General features: G+C 44.6%; 1 protein-coding gene across 1 annotated transcript in view; it reads right to left on the bottom strand.

Annotated features, from left to right (window-relative positions):
* LOC135269490 (putative neuroblastoma breakpoint family member 8) overlaps positions 1–11,226 on the bottom strand; it is a 34,879-nt gene extending 23,653 nt beyond the window's left edge. Inside the window, exons 1-5 of the mRNA XM_064363695.1 lie at positions 10,062–11,226; positions 9,660–9,778; positions 8,005–8,122; positions 6,409–6,472; positions 69–179 (exon numbers count right to left, since the gene is read on the bottom strand). The gene's annotated coding sequence lies outside the window, so the exon portion shown is untranslated. The remainder of the gene's footprint in view (positions 1–68; positions 180–6,408; positions 6,473–8,004; positions 8,123–9,659; positions 9,779–10,061) is intronic.
* Between the last annotated feature and the right edge of the window lie 810 nt (positions 11,227–12,036).

A 12,036-nucleotide genomic window follows, 5' to 3' on the forward strand; every position in this document is an offset into this window, starting at 1 on the left:
GTATGCTAATCCCTATAGGCACAAAAAAGAAAAAAAAGCAAAGGACTACACTAAAATATTATACTTACCTTTATGGGAGCATCACAAGGACTGTTCTAGAGCCCTTGCAACTTGAAGAAGATAATGAAGGGCATTTCAGGCAGGTGAGAAGTGTCTCTTCAATGTTACCAACCCAATTTCTGAAAGAAAAAAGATGGTAAAATGCTTCACTCCCAGCCAAGTGTGGTGGCTCACGCATGTAATCCCAGCACTTTGGGAGGCTAAAACGGGTGGATCACCTGAGGATGGGAGTTTGAGACCAGCCTAACCAACATGGAGAAACTCTGTCTCTACTAAAAATATAAAATTAGCCAGGCATGTAATCCTAGCAACTCGAAAGGCTGAGGCACAAGAATCACTTGAACCCTAGACGTGGAAATTGTAGTGAGCTGAGATTGCACCATAGCACTCCAGCATGGTGGTACGCGCCTGTAATCCCAACACTTTGGGAGGACGAGGCGGGCAGATCACCTGAGGTCGGGAGTTCAAGACTAACCTGGATCCAAGATGACTGATCACTAGCAGCTCGGGATTGTAGTTCCCAGAGAAAGCGCACAGAATGAGAGGACGCCACACTTTCAGACGAATTTTTGTTACCCACGGACCGGAAGACTCCCAGCGGAGGAGCCCCACGGGTCGCCAGGGTGACTCTTGCGGCCAGCGTGGCGGTTTTGCCGGCGCCCCAGTGTGGCGGTTCTTGATGAAAAGTAAACGGGACTGGGTCCCCTTTTGGTTGACGTTTGGAGCTCCAGGAAGGCAGAGCCGCCCATTTACCTGATTGAAGAAGGGACTCAAGAGGGAAGCCAGACCGGAGATTCCCGGGCAGAAAAGCACCATGAATCTTTATGCCGCTGTTTTGGCCAGCGCAGTGGGTTGCTCAGATTTCAGCACTAGGAATCAACAAGTTGGACGTCCACTCAGAGACCTAATTTGAAAGTAGGCAATTACAAAGACGACAAGTGGATGAACTCACAGTGATGGGAAGAAACCAGCATAAAAAGGCTGAGAATACCCAAGATCGGAATGCCTCTCCTTCTACAGGGGATCACAGTTCCTCATCAACAAGAGAACAAGGCCTGAGGGAGAACGAGTGTGTTCCATTAACAGATTTAGGCTTCAGAAAGTGGATAATAAGGAACTTTAGTGAGCTAAAAGAACATGTTCTAGCCCAATGTAAAGAAACTAAGAACCTTGAAAAAAGGTTTGACAAAATGTTAATGAGAATAGACAGAGAGGAATATAAGTGAATTAATGGAACTGAAGAACACAATACGAGAACTTCACGAAGTATGCACAGGGTTTTTTTTTGTTTTTTTTTTTTGAGACGGAGTTTCACTCTTGTTACCCAGGCTGGAGTGCTATGGCACGATCTCGGCTAACCGCAACCTCCACCTCCTGGGTTCAGGCAATTCTCCTTCCTCAGCCTCCTAAGTAGCTGGGATTACAGTCACGCACCACCATGCCCAGCTAAGTTTTGTATTTTTTTAGTAGAGACGGGGTTTCACCATGTTGACCAGGATGGTCTCGATCTCTTGACCTCGTGATCCACCCGCCTCGGCCTCCCAAAGTGCTGGGATTACAGGCGTGAGCCACCGTGCCCGGCGAATGCACAGGTTTTAACAGTCGAATTGATAAAGCAGAAGAAAGGATATCAGAGGTCGAAGACCAACTTAATGAAATGAAACGAGAAGACAAGATTAGAGAAGAAAGAGTAAAAAGGAATGAGCAAGGTCTTCAAGAAATATGGGACTATGTGAAAAGACCTAATTTACGATTGATAGGCATACCTGAATGTCATGAAGAGAATGAATCCAAGTTGGAAAATATTTTTCAGGATTTGATTCAGGAAAACTTTCCTAATCTAGTAAGGCAGGACAATACTCAACTCCAGCTAATGCAGAGAACACCACAAAGATATTCCTCAAGTAGAGCAACTCCAAGACACATAATCGTTAGATTCAATAGGGTTGAAATAAAGGAGAAAATTCTAAGGGCAGCTAGAGAGAAAGGTCATATTACCCATAAAGGGAAGCCTATCAGACTCTCAGCAGACCTCTCACCAGAAACCCTACAAACTAGAAGAGAGGGGGTCAATATTCAACATCCTCAAAGAAAAGAATTTTCAACCCAGAATCTCATATGCCGCCAAACTAAGCTTCATAAGCGAAGGAAAAAGAAAATTTTTCGCGAACAAGCAAGCACTCAGAGATTTCATCACCACCAGGCCTGCTTTACAAGAGCTTCTGAAAGAAGCACTACAAACAGAAAGGAACAACCAGTATCAGTCATCCCAAAAACTTACCAAAACGTAAAGAGTATCTCTATAATGAAGAATTTACATCAACTAATGGACAAAATAGTCAGCTAGCATTAAATCACAATATTGAACTCACAGATATTAATATTAATTCTAAATTTAAATGGATTAAATGCCCCAATCAAAGACACAGACAGGTAAATTGAATAAAAAGGCAAAACCCGTCGGTACGCTGTATCCAGATCTATTTCACAAGCAACGACATACAAAGACTCAAAACAAAGGGATGGAGGAAGATTCACCAATTAAATGGAGAGAAAAAAGAAACAAAAACAAAAACACGAGTTGTAACTTTAGTCTCTCACAAAATAGACTTTCATGGTAACAAAGACTAAAAGAAACAAAGAAGGATATTGCATAATGGTAAAAGGATCAATGCAACAATAAGAGTTAATGACTATAAATATATATGCACCCAATACAGGAGCACCCAGATACATAAGACAAGTTCTTAATGACTTATAAAGAGACCTGGACTCCCGCACAATAATAGCGGGAGATTTTGACACCACATTGTTAATATTCGATGGATCAATGACATAGAAAATTCATAGGGACATCTATGATTTGAACTTAGACCTGGAATAAGTAAACTTAGTGAATATTTATAGGATTCTCCACCCCAGGTCCACAGAACATACATTTTTCTCAGTATCATATTACACCTATTTTGAAAGTGACTACATAATTGAAAGTAAATCACTCTTCAGCATTTGCATAGCATTTCACAGACTTAAATGAAATATTGGTTGGCTGTGTGTTTGTTATTTTCTTCCCTTATTCCTTCCTATCTCCGTTGTTAAGCACAATTATCGGCATAAAAGAGGTTTTTAATACCTATTTTTAGATGGCATTCCAGCCCGGGCAACAGAGCAAGAATCCAGTTCTCTCTCTCCCTTTTTCTTTCTCTTTCTTTCTTTCTCTCATTAAAAAAAACAAAAAACAAAACAAAAGAAAAAGACTAGCCTGACCAACATGGAGAAACCTCATCTCTACAAAAAATACAAAATTAGCTTGGCGTGGTGGTTCATGCCTGTAATCCCAGCTACTCAGGAGGCTGAGGTGGGAGAATTGCTTGAACCCGGGAGGCAGAGGTTGCAGTGAGCCGAGATCACACCATTGCACTCCAGCCCGCGCAACAAGAGCGAAACTCTGGCTCAAAAACAAACTTAACTCCGCAAAACAGTATCTGCAAATTCATCATCTACATTTCTAATAGAAGGTTTTTTTTTTTTCAGCTCTTTCACTTGTGCTCACCAGACAAGGTCTGATAGCAACTATCTGTCACCAGCATAGATGAACCAATTCAAGGACAGCAATAAACAGGACTACTACTAAGTTCCCCCTAAGAAAGTCCTTAGAATAAAATATCTCCTCTGGTTGCCACAAGAGTAAGACACAGTCCATCATATAAAATTCCAATCTAATAAAAGATGAAACATAATGTTGTCTGGTTTCCAAATTTTAATTTTGTTCAGGCTCCGTCATGGTGACCAGGGATTGGAAAATGACTGCAAAGAGGCTCTGGGGAATCTGGGGGAGGTAAGAAATGTAGTCTGTATTCTAAGAGGGGACTGAGGTGATGGCTATACAAAATTCTACATATCTACTTAAGTTATTCAATTCTACATTTGCGATTAGTGACTTTTATTACAAGTAACTTGTTAAATGAAATTTCTGGTTTCTACTCCAACTTGCAAGGAGCCAGGAGGTCACCACTTGTCCTCACAACAAGAAAATAGCTGAACAAACTGAACATTATCAAACCTTATTAGAGGGCCTAGAGGAGAGGTCACAGGGCAAATTGCCATGCTGAAAACAAGAAAGACAGGCAAATACAGAGAACAGAAGCTGCTGAAGCCAGCAACTGGGAGGAACACTTAAATGGTACTGACAGATTACTAGAAGCTGAGGGTGGCCTGGCTTGAGCATTAAAAACTCCTTGGGGCCCAGAATTGGGGGGATCTCACACTTTTCTAAAGTTTTACCACCTGGAGCCCAACCAGGTTCTCATAGTAAAGATCAGAAAAATCCCCACAGAACTCACACTGCCGACTTCAGCACTAATTATAAAGCTACAGTAACCAAACAGTATGGAAACTGGTGAAGAAACAAAAAAACAGACAAATAGTTCACTAGAAAAGAATACAGAGCTCAGAAATACACCTACATAAACACTCAACTGATCTTTGAGAAAGGCGCAAAGGCAATTGAACAGGGAAAGGATAGTCTTTTCAACAAATGGTGCTAGAATGACTAGATATCCACATGTGAAAAATAAATAAATCTAGGCACAGATTTTACACCTTTCACAAAATGGATCTTAAACTTCAATGTAAGGTGCAAAACTGTAAGACTCCTAGAAGATAACATAGGGGAACATCTGGGTGACCCGGGTTTAGTGATGACTTCTCAGACACACTGTCAAAAACACAATCCAGGAAAGAAAAATTGGTAAGTTGAACTTCTTTAAAATTAAAAACTTCTGCTCTGTGAAAGACATCGTTAAGAAAATGAATAAACAAGTGATAAACTGGGAAAAAAATATCGGCTAAATACAGATCTGATGAAAGACTGGTGTCCAAAATATATAAAGGACTCTTAAAACTCAATAATATTAAAGCAAACAACCCAATTTTAAAAGGGGCAGAAGATCTGGATGCTTCACCAGAAAGATACATGGATGGCAAATAAGCATATGAAAAAGATGCTCAAAACCATGTGTCACTAGGAAATTGCATATTAAACCAATGAGATGCCACTACACTATAACATACACCTAATAGGAAGATTCAAATCCAAACAAGTGACAATACCAAAGGCTGTCAAAGATGCAGAGCAACGGGAACTCTCATTCACTGCTAGTGGAGATGCAAAATGCTAGTCACTTTGGAAACCAGTTAGGTAGGTTTTGTTTTTTTTTTTTTTACAAAGCTCAACATAGCCTTGCCACATAATCCTGCAAATAGCGTTTTAGATATTTACCAAACTAATCTGAAAACATGTTCACTCAAAACCTTGCATCCAAGTATTTACAACAGTTTTGCTCATACTTGTCAAAAACTGAAAGTAACCAAAATGTCCTTCACCGGCCAGGCACGGTGGCTCACGCCTGTAATCCCAGCACTTTGGGAGGCCGAGGCGGGTGGATCATGAGGTCAAGAGATTGAGACCATCCTGGTCAACATGGTGAAACCCCGTCTCTACTAAAAATACAAATAATTAGCTGGGCATGGTGGTGCGTGCCTGTAATCCCAGCTACTCAGGAGGCTGAGGAAGGAGAATTGCCTGAACCCAGGAGGCGGAGGTTGCGGTGAGCCGAGATCGCGCCATTGCACTCCAGCCTGGGTAACAAGAGCGAAACTCCGTCTCAAAAAAAAAAAAAAATGTCCTTCACTAAGTGAATGGCTAAACAAACTGTGGTATATCTGTACGAGAGAATATGATTCAGTGATAGAAAGAAATGAGCTATCAGGCCATGAGAAGACATGGAGGAACTTTGAATACACAATGCTAGGAAGAAACTAGTCTAAAGACTCTACACACTGTATGATTCCAACACTAGGACATTCCAGGAAAGTCAAAATGGTAGAGAGAGTGAAATGATCAGTGATTGCCAAGCGTGGAGGAGGGATGAATTGGTTGAACGCAAGGAGGTTTTCAGCAGTGAAACTATTCTGTGTGATACTGTACTGAGGATTCAGGACATTAGGTAATTGTCAGAAAGCATAGAACAATAAAACTCAAAGAATGAACCCTAATGTAAACTATGGAGTTGAGTTAATAATAACGTATCAATACTGATTAATCAATTGTAAACATGTACCACACTAATGCAAGATACTAATGATAGAGGAAATTGTGTGCTAGGGGACAAGAGAGAATAGGGGAATTCCCTGTACTATCGGCTCAATTTATCTGTAAACCTAGAATTACTCTAAAAAATAATGTCTATTAAATGTTATTAAAGTTAGGATGCAACAGCCCCAAATCAAAATGTTGGTGGCATCCTGTCACTGTGTGGTTCACACTGGGCGCCGAGGTGCACCAACCTGGAGTCAGAACAGTCGGAGACATCAACACCTGTGCCTTCGTCCTCTGGTTCTGCGGGTGTCCCTGGAATCCAGAGAGCAGATCAGTTAGCTTGAGACAGACTCAGTGCTCCAGAGAGTACAGGCTTCTAGTAGGACAGGGAGAAATCATCTCAGGGCAGTGATATGGCCGATATATATTTTATTTTGGACGTGGGTGAATCCCGAAGTCTAAAAAGTATTTAACTTAGAAGACAGATACTCTCTGCTCATTATTTTAAGAACAAATTTAGAATCGTTGTTAAACTTACATCTTTATTTCTCTAGCTGGCCAGGACCTCATCAGTAGCTACTGATGTCACTAGTGTCCTCTGAATACCTTGGCAGTGTTAACTGTTTTGACCCAACAGGAAACTGAGGTGTTGCTTGTACCTAAGATGCTGACACCTGGCAGAAGTCCAGGGTCACTGGCCCAGAGCAAGTCATCCAGCTGTTGAGAACAACCAGAAGGGGGACCACGTCATCCACTGAGGTCATCTCAATGCAGCATGAGCCACTTGCTCTAATGAAGCCACCATCACTACACTTCATATAACTCGCTGTTCACTAGACTCAGAGTTCTGTCAAAGCTGAGATCATATTCTACTCATCTCTGTGTTCATGATTCCCAGCTTAGGGTCTGGCACTAAGGAAGTTCTCAGCACTGTTCACTCAAGATAGGATAAAACTGACTACACAGATCCAATCCAATCACTGACATTCCTCTCCAAAATGTCCTACCAGGGATGCTAGAATTTCTCCCAAGATGCAGCAAGCCCCCTTCCTACACCTGTAGGGCCCTGCTCTACACCAGTCAGGTGCCAGGAGCTTCTTCTGTGGGACACTGGAGGAAAAACGGGACTACTCTGAAGAATTCCTCTCATGGTTCCCCTTGTCATTAGGAGCAATGTCTTCACCTACACTCCCATCCTCTGGGCTGCCATGACACCCCACTTTTGGAGAACTACTATCTTTTCTTGAAATCCTGTCTTTGTGTTCTTTCTCTCATGGGCTTGAGTTCCTTGGGGAAACATTACTATTTGAACCCCAAGTGCTTAACACAGTGCAGAGAAAATTAAACACGCAGTAAATACTCGTATCACATACAGACCTTCCTCAACTGAAAGTGCAGAGGAATAGTGTAAGTATCACCGCCTCATATACTGGCAAGAAACACTTACTCTGGCACCTGACCTAGGGCAGAACTGTTTAATTTAAGAATGGACATCCCTAACCCTTCTCCAAGCACGGTTACTCCCTCTAATCCACACTGACTTGAAGAGTATCCACTGCTACGGCAGCCCCGAGGTCCAGGCTCCGGGGTCTGGGGCGGGGCTCACGGTCGCATCCTCCCCCTCTTGGAGTTGGTGCTGCCCCTCACTATAAACCAGCTCTGATCTACCCTTTGGCTCTCCCTGGCCAGGGTCAGGAGACTCCTGTGGAGTAAGTTTCTCTCTCAGTCCCCACTGCTCAGCTTGCGCTGCTCCTCCAGTGCTTGAATGATCATAGGCCCATCGCCCATTTCCCCTGAGGCTTCTGGCCCAGTTTGTCCTTATTCTCCCCTTCTTCGGTTTTCACCTGTTCTACCATTGACTTGTCCTTTGCAGGTTATTCTCTTTTACAAAACCTGCTGCCTTTCTTTCTTCCATCTGATCCCTCGGTTCTGGGCTTCCAGGGTATGGACTCAGCTCAGGCTCTGCAGGAGAAACACAGGGGCCAGAGTCAGGAGTCAGACCCAGAGAGGTCAGAGGCAGGTTACAGGTCCAGGGAGTGTTAAAAACCATCATAGTCCCTCAAGGACTCACAGAAAACTCAGCAGGAAGGGACCTCAGAGAGGTACAATAAGCCCCTACTTTACTGATGACAAAACTCAAGTCCAGAAAGACTAAGACTCTCCCAGGCTCCCTCACCACTTGGTGGCAGCAGATACACCACGCAAGCCTTGGCCTCACCCTCCCTGTGCAAAGCAGGTAACTCACCCTCCAGAAACTCACTGCTGCCTTTCAGAAAACTTTAGATCAAATACAGCAATTTCACCTTGCAAACAGAGTAAAAGGGCCTTTCCTTGGACAATTCTTTATCACGGTTCTATAGTCCTAATATTTATTCTCAGTCCTTTGTCATTCGCTGGCTAGTAGATTGGGGCAGGGAGCACATGAGAATTAAATAGTGCTTAACACAACCCTGCTTTCCCAGTCTGGGCGTTCAGCTCCTCCATTCTTCCTCAGGGAGTTTCCTCTGCTGTAACTGCTGGAGAGTCCAGGCCCTCATGTGGGTCATTTCTCCATGAAGATCCCAGTCATTTTCTTCCTCTCCTGGACATAGAGAGGGCAGAGAATGGTTCTGGGACTCCATAGTCTTAGGTTTTCTCCTAAGTCAGCCAGGTCAGCTGAAAGCAATCATGACTGAGAGAGGTCAGGTCAGTGAAGACGGTCCCAGAGGAGCACGGGCTCACAAGGACAGCCCCTCGTGGAGACGGTCAGGACCGAGACACGGGCAATATCTGACCAATTCTGCCGGGGATGACGGACCAAGGATTAAGCGGAGGATGCTGCCATGAGGAGAAAGAAGAGGAACCACAGGAGTGGGGAAAAAAAACAAGATAGACAATAATGGTTTCAAGAAATGCAGAGCAAAGATCCCAGAGCCAAAGTCCCACAGGATGGAGGCTCAGTCCCAGGCTGTGGATCCTCCTTAAGAACCTCCTGCTGGATTTTGCCCAGCTCCATTTCCAAACTATTTTGGGTCAGTGACTTCCTTCTCCCCTCTATGTTCCTTCTTTTTGAACTAGAATCACTGTAATTGTTATTCTGTGTCTGTCCGGCCATTCCACATTAGGAGCAGATAAGTAGTTTGCTCAGTTTCACAGGTCGATGGAGGTAAGGAAATTATGTCAAGGATCTGTACTTAATGGACACCCTCAGAAGCCTCATCCACACCTGGTGTGGATATTTTAGATGAGATTTTAAACTTTGGATCTGATGTGGTCTATGTGACATTTTTCATGTTGAACTAATGCTTTAATGACATGAAATCTGGAAACTTTAGAGGAGAGGGTGCATGTATTTTGCAGATGGGGGAACGTGAGTGTCCAACTGTGGTAGATGGAATTTCTGAAATGGTCCCCAAATATGTCATACCCTTGTCTCTGAAGCCTGTTAAGGTGATGAGACACCATTCCTGTGATTATGCTGTTATATGACAGTTACATGACTTGAAGATGGTGAGGTTACCTGCATGAAGTGGATCGAATCACATCACTCCGTAGGTGACAGAGCTTTCTGTGGCTGGTTGGAGAAGATGAAGTCAGAGAAGGGAGGAGCCCGAGAAGGACTCCATGAGTTGTGATTGGCTGAAAGATGGAAAAGACAGGTAAGGAGGAAAGCAGGTGGCCTCTGAAGTCAGACTGTCTCCTGGCTGACAGCCAGCAGAGAAAAAGGGCCCTCAGTCCTCCACGAACAAGAATAGAAACTCTTTCAATACATGTAGTGAACTCGGAAAAATAGCCTGAGCTCTAGAGAAAAAGCATTCCCAGGCCATTCCTGGATTTTAGCCTCACATGACCCTGATCGGAAAACTCAGGAAGGAAGGAAAAGAAGGAAAGAAGGGAGGGATAGGAGAACAGGCAAACTTACATGAAGATGAGAAGATCCAGGGGAACTTACACCACCAATATTTTCCAACAACGGGAACACGCTAACTAGTTGAGAGAGAGAGACGCACTACTATAAAACCATATACTGTGTCCATGGCGTAGGATCCTTCCTGCTTCTCTGGGACACTTTCTGTCTCTGGCCTGCTGTTGCTAGAGACACTGAGTCTTCCCTTTGGACAAGTTCTGGCACCCACAGGAATGAGATGAGACAGTGAACCCCAGAACACCAGTCCACAACCTTCCCTGCTGCTCCTTGTCCACTCCAGAAGCTACCCGGCTGCAGGTGGGGGTCTTAGCCCCTGGGTCTGATATCGTCCCTTTGCCTTTCTCACTGGGCTTCTCTCCTTGCACTGGCTCCCACTCCCCCAGGACCTGGCAGGTGACCATATGAGAAGGACACAAACAGGCCACGTCGCTTTCTTTCTCCCCTTCTCGATGCCTGCAGCGGTGGGTTCCATGGGGTAGTGACCTGCTATTTACTCATTACGGTGCCCCTAACCCAGAGCAGGGCCTGGCACCTAATAGTCACCCTGTGAATGCTCAGTGAAAGAAGGCGTCCACCACAAGGTCCTGAGGAACCAGGAATTCCACAGTGGTCCATCAATTTTAAGTCCTACACCATTCTAGAATGGGAGATTGAAAGGCCTTCAAAAGTGGCCACTCTCTGAAACCACTATACTGGCAGCTGAGCCATGTTTCCCCAACCTGGACACATCTAGAGGGCACCGCCTAAATCCAGACACATCTCCCCACCCAGGACGGTGCAGGGGCCTCAGCCTGGGAAATGCAGGTGGACGGGAGAACCATGAAAGCTGAAGAGGAGAAAGCAGGTGAAAAAGAACAGCAAGGTGGAAACAGAGAGACAAATGGGGATGGAGACTAGGGGCTGAGAGGGGAAGAGAGAGGAGAGGGACGTACATCTAGCCACTGAGAAAAAGGCCTGAAGAGAACACTGTCCTCTCCTGAAGTCAAATAACTTCCACCTGACCATGCACTGCGGCTTGTGGGGGGCACACGCTGGTTATGCTGCGATGTTTAGGGCCTATGGAATCTTCCCTTCTCATCTGAATCCCAATAGAGAGAGGACTCTCTGACCCCATCCAGTTGGCAGTGCCTCATGATTTTAACCTGTTGGATCTGGCAGCTCTTCATGTCAGCCCATACCATGTGAGGCTGTTCTTGGTGCACTGAATGGGGAAGATTCTACATCAGTACCTCGGAGGGTCCACTGGAAGCCCTGGACAGCGGGAGTCGGTGGTGCCCCAGCGTGGAGGCCCAGAGCACACGGCGCTGAAGCTCCAGACACCCTCAGGAGGACAGTAAAGAACAATGTGCTGGTGAGAGCCTGGGTTAGCAGGAACCGCCGCCTGGGTCTGAACATGATCGGCCTTCATACGGGCTATGACATAAAAGAGAGAAATCAAGGTTAACAATAAGATTTGGGGCTTCGGCAACGTGAAGGCTGAAACTGCCATTTATTGAGACTCGGAAGACTGAGAAAGGAGCAGACTGAAAGGTGGCGGGAACTAGGGTTGGTTGGGTTTCTGTCATATGCAATCAACGGTCCTGACCAGCCTGGGCAACATAGTAAGACCCTGTCTCTGAAAATAAAAAATTAGCCAAGCATGGTGGTACACACGTGCAGTCTCAGCTCCTTGGGAGACTGAGGCAGGAGGATTCCTTGAGCCTTGAGTTAGAGGTTACAGTGAGCTATGATGGCACCACTGCACTCCAACCTACAGGAGGAAAAAAAAAGGTCCTGATTAAATACTTGCATACCCAGAGAAGTTTTCACAAAGTACTCTTTGAGGCAGATCTTAGTGAACAGGAATTCCATTCTTTCTGTTAGGAAACTAAGAGAGTGCGGGTGTGGTTAGTTAATGCTGACTGAACTATCTTTGGAATCTCATCTACTGGTCTATCTGGTCTATTTATATATGTATATTCTATCTGCC

This window comes from Aotus nancymaae, unplaced genomic scaffold, assembly GCF_030222135.1.
Source record: "Aotus nancymaae isolate 86718 unplaced genomic scaffold, 86718_ANA_hifiasm-v0.15.2.pri h1tg000053l, whole genome shotgun sequence".
Classification (NCBI taxonomy): Eukaryota; Metazoa; Chordata; class Mammalia; order Primates; family Aotidae; genus Aotus; species Aotus nancymaae.